Genomic DNA, 12,500 nt, shown 5'->3' with positions numbered 1-12,500 from the left:
CACTTTGCTTGGACATACAAATAAATATTTCTCAACTCAACTTAAAAAGAACTCATTGCTACACTCTCCTTCAGGAGAGAAACTCTCACAGAAACATCTATGTTCCCTAGCCTTGGACATGCTGTGTGTGTTGTGTGTGTGTGTGTGGTGTGTGTGTGTGTGTGTGTGGTGTGTGTGTGTGTGTGTGTGTGTGGTGTGTGTGTGTGTGTGTGTGTGTGTGTGTGTGTGGTGTGGTGTGTGGTGTCGTGTGTGTGTTTGTGTGTGTGTGTGTGGTGTGGAGGGGGTTCAGGATCAGGAGTAGCCTTTTCAGGGAACGTGTGTCCGGGGGGGTGGTGTGGTGTGTGTCGTGCTCGTTCACTGTTGACCCTCAAGGTGTTGAGCTGTGAATGACACTGACCCGAAACTTGGGTTTCCAAAACAGAGGCTTACACTATGACTCAGGGGAGTGTGTGTGTTTCTTCGTATACTATATATACAAAAGTATGTGGACACCCCTTCAAATTAGTGGATTCGGATATTTAGCCAGCTGCCTCTTGGCAGGGCAGGCCAGGCCACGCCAGGGTGAATATTTGTGAAGCATCCTGTCCATAGAAGGCCAGCTGAGTGGATGATATCCTCCAACCTGCTACATCCCCTCCGACCGCTCCCACACACTCTCTGTCTCTCTAACACACACTCCCTCAGCCCCAGAGCTTTGGCCAGAGGAATTTAGATGTTTTAATTAGTGGTGATAAGCAGAGACAAGTAGAGCATTGAGAAGCTCTGACACAGAGCAACATCCACTATCACAAACCGATAACAACCACACTCACTCAGAAACTACTTACCACCTCTCTTCCTCTACTCCCCCTGTCTGCCTAGTCCTCCCTACTCAGGCTTTACCCAGCAAACATGACCCCGTTGGCCAATGTGGGTATTTGGTGGGCAAGGTGGGCATGGGCTAGCCCACATCAAGCCCACACCAGCCCGACACGGGCTAGCCCACAACAAACCCAATACAGGGTAGCCCACACAGTTTCTCTTGTAAAAATTATATGTATGATACAACTTGTTGGTTGTATTTCTGATACACTGTATCACTTTCCCTAAATACCTTTAAGGCTTGAAAATGATGCAATTCATGCATTGAATTAAGTATATTATAAGTAAATACATTCCTATTAAATAGCAAAGGCGTATCGGCCCAATGTGGGCAGCCTACATGGGACCAATATTTTAGCCCATATTATGCCAATGTGGACATGTTTGCTGGGTACTTACTGCCTACTTACTGCCTCACGAGCATCCAAACCACTCTCTTCTTCTGTTCTCACAGCCTTCTCCACTCCCTCCCTCCATCCTTTTACTCCTCCACCGAGTGACTGTGGTCAGGTAACACACATACAGTACACAGTGTCCGACAGGTCAAGGCCTGGACAAGTGTGTGTGCGTTAGAGAGAGCTCACGAACCGCCTGAGACTTTGTCCGACCTTGAACTGAAATTGTCTCTCTAAGGAGGTCTAGTCACGTAGAAGGTACTCACACGTGCGTGCCCACACACACACATGCACACAGGCATGCACACAACACACACACACACTAGTCACATAGTGGGCTGCAGAGCGAGATGGGAGGTTACTAAGTGTTCCTCTGTAAGACTTTCTGCAGGAGAGGAGTGTAGCGGATGAAGCTGCTATTGTTCATTTTAGGACATGGAGTGATAACAGCCAAGTCATCGTTCTGACATGAGACTGTGATAGCTTGTTTAGTGCTAAAGACTGTCCAAGATATTCTACGTGTGAGAGCATCAGCTACTGTACTCCACCAACAACCCCTCACTGCTCCAAAGTAGCTATATGTGACAGGGACTTAGTGAAGAGGAGTAAAAACACGCCCCAAAAACCTCATAGTGTGCTCACAGACACACTCACTGTGTCAATGTGTGTTCACCAAAGTTACTGTGGGATTTATCTCCAAACTTATCTTATTTGTTTTTTTACCCCTTTTTCTCCCCAATTACAAACTTGTCTCATCGCTGCAACTCTGGTGGTGTTGAGAGCCGTTTCTAAACAGGTAATAAAGGGGGGGGATAAAGAGACAAAACATTAGAGACGTACAGACTTATCAGAGGTCTGAACAATCTTCATACGCCAACAGGAGACCATGTGCTGGCCATGACATAGCTTATCATTAGCAGAGGCACAGTCAAGTCCTTGTTTCCATGAAAAAACAATGTATTTAATTTACATTTCAACAACAGCTGGCTAAATGTGTATGATGTGTAAGTCTTTGTGCAGGGTGCATCTCCCCAACGGGCTCAGGAGAGGAGAAGGTCAAGTCATGCGTCCTCCGAAACATGACCCGCCAAGCTGTGATTCTTAACACCCGCTTGCTTAACCTGGAAGCCAGCTGCACCAATGTCTTGGAGCAAACTGACAACTGAAGTCAGTCTGCAGGCGCCCGGCCCGCCACAAGGAGTCGCTAGAGCGCGATGAGCCAAGTAAAGCCCCCCAGCCAAACCCCCCCCCCAACCCGGACGACGCTGGGCCAATTGTGCACCGCCCTATCGGACTCCCGGTCGTGACACAGCATGGGATCGAACCCCAGGCTGTAGTGACGCCTCAACACTGCGATGCAGTACCTTAGACACCTGCACCACACAGGAGGCCCCAAATGTATGTTTTAACAATGCTCATGACAACACAGTGATGATTTATGCAGTTGAAGTAACCAATGCAAAAATGTGTTGCATGTGATGGGTAAGTATTCCAAACTATTTTTAGTTAAAGTTCAAGTTCTGTTGATAAAGTCTAAAACCTATTCATTATACATACTTTGGTCCTGGCCTTGCTGTGTTGACTAGTTGACTAGTGCTGCAGGCACATTGTTTGACAGGAGAGGAAGACAGTGTTTCTTTTATAGTTCAAAGTACAGACGGCCTCTCTCTGTGTCCCTGACTGCACCTGCGCTGTTAAAGCCAGACACACACCGTTCCGTCTTGTCCACACCTCTGACAGATCAGTGACCTTGTTTTAAGCCTGTGGCAGGGTGTGTGCATGTGTGTTCATGTCTGTGTGTGCATGTGTTGCTCACTAAAGAGCTTGTCGGAAGATTTTACGACCTTATTTACCTTTTGAAGGAATTTTGTCACAACATCTGAGATGGAGGAATGGGTTGGAGGGTATGAAAGGGTAGAAAGAGAGAGTGGTGGACACCTGCACTCATCTGCAAGAATGCTAGTTTTCACCAGACCCTCTCCAGGCTTAACCCTTAATGCCGAGGGGAGGTATGTGTGTGAGAGAGAGCGAGAGAGAGAGAAAAAGGGAGAGAGGGAAAGAGAAAGAGAAGACATGTATTGCCTGGGGACATATAGAAGGAGGAACACACACGTCCCGAAGCAACAGATGCCTTTGTGACATACAGATATAGAGTACCAGTCAAAAGTTTGGACACACTTACTCATTCAAGGGTTTTTCTTTATTTTTACTATTTTCTACATAATAGAATAATAGTGAAGACATCAAAACTGTGAAATAACACATATGGAATCCTGAAGTAACCAAAAGAAATGTTAAACAAATCAAAATATATTTTACATTTGAGATTCTTCAAAGAAGCCAACCTTTGCCTTGATGACAGCTTTGCACACGCTTGGCATTCTCTCAACCAGCTTCACCTGGAATGCTTTTCCAACAGTCTTGAAGGAGTTTCCCACCACTTTCATCCCTGAGCACTTGTTGGCTGCTTTTCCTTCACTCTGCAGTCCAACTCATCCCAAACCTCCTCAATTGGGTTGAGCTCTGGTGATTGTGGAGGCCAGGTCTCTGATGCAGCACTCCATCACTCTCCTTTATGGTCAAATAGCCCTTACACAGCCTGGAGGTGTGTTGGATCATTATCCTGTAGAAAACAAATAATAGTCCATTAAGTGCAAACCAGATGGGATGGCGATCGCTTTGAAGAAACTTCAAAAGTTCTTGAAATGTTTCATATTGACTGACTTTCATGTCTTAAAGTAATGATGGACTGTTGTCTCTTTTGCGTATTTGAGCTGTTCTTGCCATAATTGGACTTAGTTTTTTACCAAATAGGATATCTTCTGTATACCACCCTACCTTGTCACAACCAAACTGACTGGCTCAAACACATTAAGAAGGAAAGAAATTCCACAAATTAACTTTTAACAAGGCACACCTGTTAATTGAAATGCATTCCAGTGACTACCTCATGAAGTGGTTGAGGAGATGCCAAAGTGTGCAAAGCTGTCATCAAGGCAAAGGGTGGCTTCTTCAAAGAATCTCAAATATAAAATATCTTTTTTTGGTTACTACAGGTCCATATGTGTTATAGTTTTGATGTCTTCACTATTATTCCACAATTAGAAAACAGTAAAATAAAGACAAACCCTTGAATGAGTAGGTGTGTCCAAACTTTTGACTGGTACTGTATATACACCGATCTACACATTAAGACACACCCACCATTTCTTTGTCCATATTTGTCTTCCTCTCTGATCCTGTATTTGAAGAAGTAAACAGAAACCCTCCAGTCCTTCCTTCCCTCGCTCCATCTCTCCTCTTTCAGTATCACCATTAGTCTTTGCACGCTGATGCCAGCTTGCTGTGGTGGCAATAAATCATCTTAGCCAATGCAGGACCGTTCACAGTACCACGTACATCCCCCCCCACTGTACCACAACACACACAACACACACACACACACACACACAACACCACACACCCTCACACACACCAACGACACAGACACACCACACACATCATCACACAACACGGAGTCACACACACCCACCCACACATACCACTCAACTAACGACATGACACACACACACACACACGACAGCAACCACACATCCACTGCACTACACGACACCACTACACCACACACACACCTACACACTCACCCACAGGCCGGACTGTACCCTGGTGTCCCAGGTTGTAGCCCATTAGATGTGGCGTGTCTCTCTAAACATTTAGATGTTTTAGATTTATTGGGGAAGCCGTCTACTCACTGCAAKGCTAGCATGATGTCTTTTATTGGACGAGAAGTGTGAGGTATCCTGTTTCACAGACACACAAATGTGTATGCACACATGCAAACACACACAGACCGAAGCACATGCACACGCATGCACACACACGTTCTCCCATAATCTCATGATATCTTCCACAGCATAGACAAACAGTTAAGCCAGCTGTTCTCCATGCCTCAACAGCTCTATCCCATAGGGTGTGTGTGTAAGTGTGTTGTGTTGTGTGTGCTAATCATTTTCAGCTTGTATACTTGGTGGTGGGAAGAATATGTCTCTGTGCTCATCATCTGTAGTGCAGGTGCACTTTCTCCTCCACATCTGAATTCTCTGACACACATCCATAGATGAATGTCAATGGGAGAATATCTCTGCTGAAATTGAAGTTACAGATTTCTATCCACAGTAACTCATGACTTCCACTCTTTCTCTCTCCTTTGCTATGTGCAGGGAAGGCGGTCTCTCTGTCCAGAGTAACTCTATCTGTGACTTTATCTGTGTGTCTGATGGTATCGTTACAGGTTGTGTTGTCCAGCCTGCTCCTGTGGTCAATAATGGGGATTAAACCTGATCACGACAACAGATAGCATCTTTACTCACATCTCTAATTCACTCACACATTGTCTCAATCGTCAGATATGTTCAGTGTGTGCGTGTGTAATATTTTACTTGCTGCCAGTAAGGAATGGATCACTCATTTGCAGTTAAAATCTGCTTGGATTTTTGAATAAAGATAAGCTGAAAGCTGGGTTAGTTGGTTTACTACAGGGAGAAGAGTAATGGGGAACTGCATTAGAGTACAAACCTCCCAATGCTCTTGTCTTGTACTCTCCTGAAACACTCCTCTTTGGACAAAACACAGACCTTAAAGCACCAGCTACAACTATAACTGGTCGTTCCAGCAATTGGTTGCATTTTGAGTAGTGCAATTTATAGGATTTTTAAAAATGCTTCTAATTTTAACATTCTGTCATGAAGATCACATGTTCAACTTAATTAAAAATGTTTTCCCATCTCAACAGGTTGAATTAAAAAAAAGACTATACTAAGCACCTATTAAGGTAACCGTAACAGGGTTGATAATATCATCTTAAATCAGCCATAAATCCCCTTGTGACAGGGGCAATTGAATGCTAGCTTCACAAACAAAATGCAATTCTTAAAACATTTCTGTCCTGTCTATCTATGGGTAACAGTTTTCCACCACAAAACACCAGAAAATGGCCAAAAGAGTAGAACCAGCTCACCTGCTTTTACTTCTTTTGGAAATAATATTTAAAAAGTAATAGTTTCACCATATTAAAACGAGAGTTCAGTTCACGTAACAAGGTGGACCTTAAAATGAGGGACAGGATTTGTTAACCTTAAAATTAATCACATAATAATCGCCAGAAATAACTTAGTCAAAGAAACATAATAACTAGGGCTTTACAATGATGGTGAAAACTTGGAGAAATGTTGGGGTTACTAGAAGTCACAGAGGGACATGTCAAAATGCTGAATTCTGGCACTTTAGCAAGTCTTATATTCATATTAAAAATCATATTTATTGAATTTTCCATGTGGTCTATATTAAAGGACACCTCATTTAATATAACAGACTTGTAAAATTCCACATGAACAATTTCTACTTAAAATATCAAAGGGACGCAAAAGGCACTCATTTCGTGGAACAACCAAACTGTCACTGTCTCACACACACACACACACACACACACACACGCACGCACGCACGCACACACGCACGCACACACACGTGCACAGAGAGCATGTAAGAGCATCACTCTCCCATCACTATCCCCTTCATGTCCTCCCCTCTCTCCTGATGTGGGAGTGAGAGAAACAGGCAGGTGGATTATCATCAACAGCTCCTCCATCCAGCATCACCCCTAAGAGAGCATGGGACCACAACCGGTGTGTGTGTGTCTCACACCTCATCCATTACATCCTGAGCCAGGCATCAGCACATTAGCACCAGAGCTTGCATAGAGAGAGACAAAGAGGGAGAGAGTGACAGAGATAGCGAGAGGGAGGGAAAGAGAGAGTGACAGAGATAGTGAGATGAGCGGAAAGATGGGGAGAGTGGACAGAGATAGAGAGGGAGGGAAAGAGGAGAAGTGAGAAGAATAGAGAGAGAGAGGGAAAGAGGAGAGTGACGAGATGGAGAGAGCAAGAGGGAGAAAGTGACAGAGATAGAGAGAGAGAGGAAGAAAGAGAGAGGGAAGAGGGAGAGTGACAGAGATAGAGAGAGAGAGGGAAAGAGGGAGAGTGACAGAGATAGAGAGAGGGAAAGAGGGAGAAAGTACAGAGATAGGAGAGAGGGAAAGAGGGAGAAAGTGACAGAGATAGAGAGAGAGAGGGAAGAGGGAGAGAGTGACAGGAGATAGAGAGAGAGAAAGAGGGAGAAAGTGACAGAGATAGAGAGAGAGAGGGGAAGGAGAGAGAGAGGGAAGAGGGAGAGTGACAGAGATAGAGAGAGGGAAAGAGGGAGAAGTGACAGAGATAGAGAGAGAGAGGGAAAGAGGAGGTGACAGAGATAGAAGAGGGAAAGAGGGAGAAAGTGACAGAGATAGAGAGAGGGAAAGAGGGAGAAAGTGCAGAGATAGAGGAGGAAAGAGGAGAAATGACAGAGAAAGAAGAGGAGGGAGAAAGTGACAGAGATAGAGAGAGAAAGGAAAGTTGTATATTACGTGAGAAAGTGACCACCTTTTCCGTTTTACTCAGAGTCCAGTGCCATACTGATTTGAGTGGGCTTTAAGTGATCATGCATCAAAATGCGTTGTTGAAAGATACAGTCACAAATTAATGATTGGCAAGTAGCACCCTTGATTAAAGATTAGCAAAAAAAAAGACCATTCCTCCATAAGTGCAAACCAAAGCATATCAAGGATCTGGAAATACGCGGTTAATGTACAGTTTGAAGTGGAAGTTTACATACACCTAGGTTGGAGTCATTAAAATCGTTTTTCAACGCACTCCAAAAATGTCTTGTTAACAAACTATAGTTTTGGCAAGTCGGTTAGGACATCTACTTTGTGCATGACACAAGTCATTTTTCCAACAATTTTACAGACAGATTATTCTCTTATAATTCACTGTTCACAATTCCAGTGGGTCAGAAGTTTACACACACTAAGTGACTGTGCCTTTAAACAGCTTGGAAAATTCCAGAAAATGATGTCATGGCTTTAGAAGCTTCTGATAGGCTAATTGACATAATTTGAGTCAATTGGAGGTGTATCTGTGGATGTATTTCAAGGCCTAACTTCAAACTCAGTGCCTCTTTGCTTGACATCATGGGAAAATCAAATAAATCAGCCAAGACCTCAGAAAATATTGTAGACCCTCCACAAGTGGTCATCCTTGGGAGCAATTTCCAAATGCCTGAAGGTACCATGCTAGTCTGTACAAACAACATAGTACGCAAGTATAAACACCCATGGGACCACGCAGCCGTCATTACTGTCAGGATAGAAGACGCGTTCTGTCTCCTAGAGATGAACGTACTTTGGTGCAAAAAGTGCAAATCAATCCCAGAACAACAGCAAGGGACCTTGTGAAGATGCTGAGGAAACAGGTACACAAGTATCTATATCCACAGTAAAACAGTCCTATATCGACATAACCTGAAAGGCCGCTCAGCAAGGAAGAGCCACTGCGCCAAACCGCCATAAAAAAGCCAGACTACGGTTTGCAACTGCACATGGGGACAAAGATCGTACTTTTTGGAGAAATCTCCTCGGGTCTGATGAAACAAAAATAGAACTGTTTGGCCACAATGACCATCGTCATGTTTGGAGGAGAGAGGGGGAGGCTTGCAAGCTGAAGAACACCATCACAACCGTGAAGCACGGGGGTGGCAGCATCAGTTTGTGGGGGTGCTTTGCTGCAGGAGGGTCTGTGCACTTCACAAAATAGACGGCATCATGAGGATGGAAAGGTTTGTGGATATATTGAAGCACCATTCATGACATCAGTCAGGAGTTAAAGCTTGGTCGCAAATGGGTCTTCCAAATGGACACTGACCCAAGCTACTATCCAAAGTTGTGGCAAAGGGCTTAAGGACAACAAAGTCAAGGTATTAGAGTGGCCACACAAAAGCCCTGACTCAATCCTATAGAAAATTTGTGGGCAGAACTGAAATGCATGTGTGAGCAAGGAGGCCTACAAACCTGACTCGCTTATACCAGCTCTGTCAGGAGGAATGGCCAAAATTTACCCAACTTATTGTGGGAAGCTTGTGGAAGGCTACCAAAACGTTTGACCCAAGTTAAACAATTTAAAGGACAATGTACCAAATACTAATTGAGTGTATGTAAACTTCTGACCCACTGGGAATGTGATGAAAGAAATAAAAGCTGAAATAAATCATTTTCTCTACTATTATTCTGACATTTCACATTCTTAAAATAAAGTGGTGATCCTAACTGACCTAAGACAGGGAATTTTTACTAGGATTGAATGTCAGGAATTGTGAAAAGAAGATGCTGAGTTTAAATGTATTTGGCTAAGGTGTATGTAAACTTCCGACTTCAACTGTATATATCTTAAATGACCGTGTTTTTATGCATTTGATGATATAATCTTGAAGCCCATTCGAAACAGTATGGGACTGGATACAGAAGTAAGGCAGAAAAGGCGGTCACTTTCCCACTGTTTTAAGCAGTAAGACACAAGAGGCCGTGCATTTGGAAACTATTTAGACCCCTTCACTTTTTGTTACATTACAAACTTATTCTAAAAGTTTTTTCCTCTCATCAATCTACACACAATAMCCCATAATGACAAAGCAAAAATAGGTTTTTAGAAATGTTTTCAAATACAGTATATACAAGAATTCAGACTGAAATATCACATTTACWTAAGTATTCAGACCCTTCACTCAGTACTTTGTTAAAGCACCTTTGTCASGGYCTCCCGAGTGGCGCAGCGGTCTACGGCTCTGAATCACAGTGCTAGGAATCACTACAAAAAATATATAATATAAAAACACCTTTGGCAGCGATTACAGCCTTGAGTCTTCTTGGGTATGACGCTACAAGTTTGGCACACCTGTATTTGGAGAGTTTCTCCCATTCTTCTCTGCAGATCCTCTCAAGCTCTGTCAGGTTGGATGAGGACTGTCGCTGCACAGCTATTTTCAGGTCTCTCCAGAGATGTTCGATCGGGTTCATGTCCAGGCTCTGGCTGGGCCACTCAAAGACATTCAGAGACTTGTTTCGAAGACACTCCTGCCCTGTCTTGGCTGTGTGCTTAGGGTCATTGTCCTGTTGGAAGGTGAACCTTCCCCCTAGTCTGAGGTCCTGAGTGCGCTGGTGCAGGTTTTCATCAAGGATCTCTCTGTACTTTGCTCCCTTCATCTTTCTCTCGATCCTGACTAGGCTCCCAGTCCCTGCCGCTGAAAAACATCCCCACAGCATGATGCTGCCACCACCATGCTTCTCTGTAGGGATGGTGCCATGTTTCCTCCAGACATGACTCTTGGTACTCAGGCCAAGGAGTTCAATCTTGGTTTCATCAGACTAGAGAATCTTGTTTTTCATGGTTTGAGTACTTTAGGTGCCTTCTGGCAAATTCCAAGCAGGCTATCATGCGCCTTTTACTGAGGAGTGGCTTCCGTCTGGTCACTCTACCATAAAAACCTGATTGGTGGAGTGCTGCAGAGATGGTTGTCCTTCTGGAAGGTTCTCCCATCTCCACAGAGGAACTCTGGAGCACTGTCATAGTGACCATCGTGTTCTTGGTTACCTCTCTGACCAAGACCCTTCTCCCCCGATTGATCAGTTTGGCCGGGCGGTCAGCTCTAGGAAGAGCCTTGGTGGTTCCAAACTTCCTCCATCTATAGAATGATGGAGGCCACTTTCTTCTTGGGGACCTTAAATGCTGCAGAAATGTTTTGGTACCCTTCCACAGATCTGTGCTTTGACACAATCCTGTCTCGGAGCTCTACGGACAATTCCTTCGACCTCATGGCTTGGTTTTTGCTGTTAACTGTGGGACCGTGTGTGCCTTTCTAAATCATGTTCAACCAATTGAATTTACCACAGGTGGACTCCAATCAAGTTGTAGAAACATCTCAAGGATGATCAATGGAAACAGGATGCACCTGAACTAAATTTTGAGTCTCAAGACTACAGGGGGGGGGGGGGGTGGACAATAGTAGTAAGTGATGACACAAAGACTACTAGACAATAGTAAAGTAATGATGAACACAAAACTACTGGAACACTAGTAATAATGATGAACACAAAGACTACAACACAAAGTATATAATGATGAACACAAAACGACTACTGGACAATAGTAATCAATGATGAACACCAAGACTACAGACAATAGTAGTAATGAGAACACAAAGACCTACTAGACAGAGCAGTAAGTAATGATTGAACACAAAGACACTGGACAATAGTAATAATATGAAACACAAAGACTACTAGACAATAGTAATAATGATGAACACAAACGATAACTAGACAATAGTAAGAATAGAACACAAGACTACTAGACAATAGTAATAATGATGAACACAAAGACTACTGGCCAATAGTAATAATATGAACACAAAGACTACTAACAATAGTAATAATAGAGAAACACAAACACCTACTAGACCATAGTAATAATGAATGCCCAACACAACGACTACTGACAATAGTAGTAATGATGAAACACAAAAGAACTATAACAGCAGTAGTAAGATGACACAAAGACTACTGGACAGCAGTAAGAATGATAACACACAAAGACTACTGGACAGCAGTAGAATGATGAACACAAAGACTAACTGGAGTCAGCAGTAATAATCATGAACACAAAGACTACTGGACAGTAAAAGAGAACACAAAGACTACTGGACAGCATAATAATGATGAACAAAAAGACTACTGAACACAGTAATATGATGAACATAAAAGACTACGAGACAGCAATAGAATGAATGAACCAACAAAGACTACTGGGACCAGTAATAAATGATGAACACAAAGACTAAACTGGAAAGCAGAATAATGATGAACCAAACAGACTACTGGAACAAGCAGTAATCTGATGAACACAAAAGACTACGAACAGCAGTAATAAGATGAAACACAAAGCACTGGACAGCAGTAGTAATGATGAAAACACAAAGACTACTGGACAGCAAAATAATGTAGCTGACAGTGTGCTGAATGTATGTGTTTTCGTCCTAACAGAAGCTGTTCCTCTCGAGCACATCTGGCCGAACAACGTTAATTAACCACATGTGACAATCATGAATTTGAAATGTATTCAGACCCCTTCCCCTTTTCCACTTTTGTACATTACAGCCTATTCAAAATGGATCAAATTGTTTTCCCCTCAGCAATCTAGCACACAATATCCCCACAATGACAAAGTGAAAACAGGTTTTTAGTAATTTTTTTCAAATGCTTATAAAAAATAAAACAAAATACCTTATTTAACATAAGTATTCACAGACCCGTTGCTGTGA

Source organism: Salvelinus sp. IW2-2015, linkage group LG18 (assembly GCF_002910315.2).
Source record: "Salvelinus sp. IW2-2015 linkage group LG18, ASM291031v2, whole genome shotgun sequence".
Lineage (NCBI taxonomy): Eukaryota > Metazoa > Chordata > Actinopteri > Salmoniformes > Salmonidae > Salvelinus > Salvelinus sp. IW2-2015.
The sequence above is the reverse complement of the archived record's forward strand: the minus strand, read 5'-3'. Positions refer to the sequence as shown.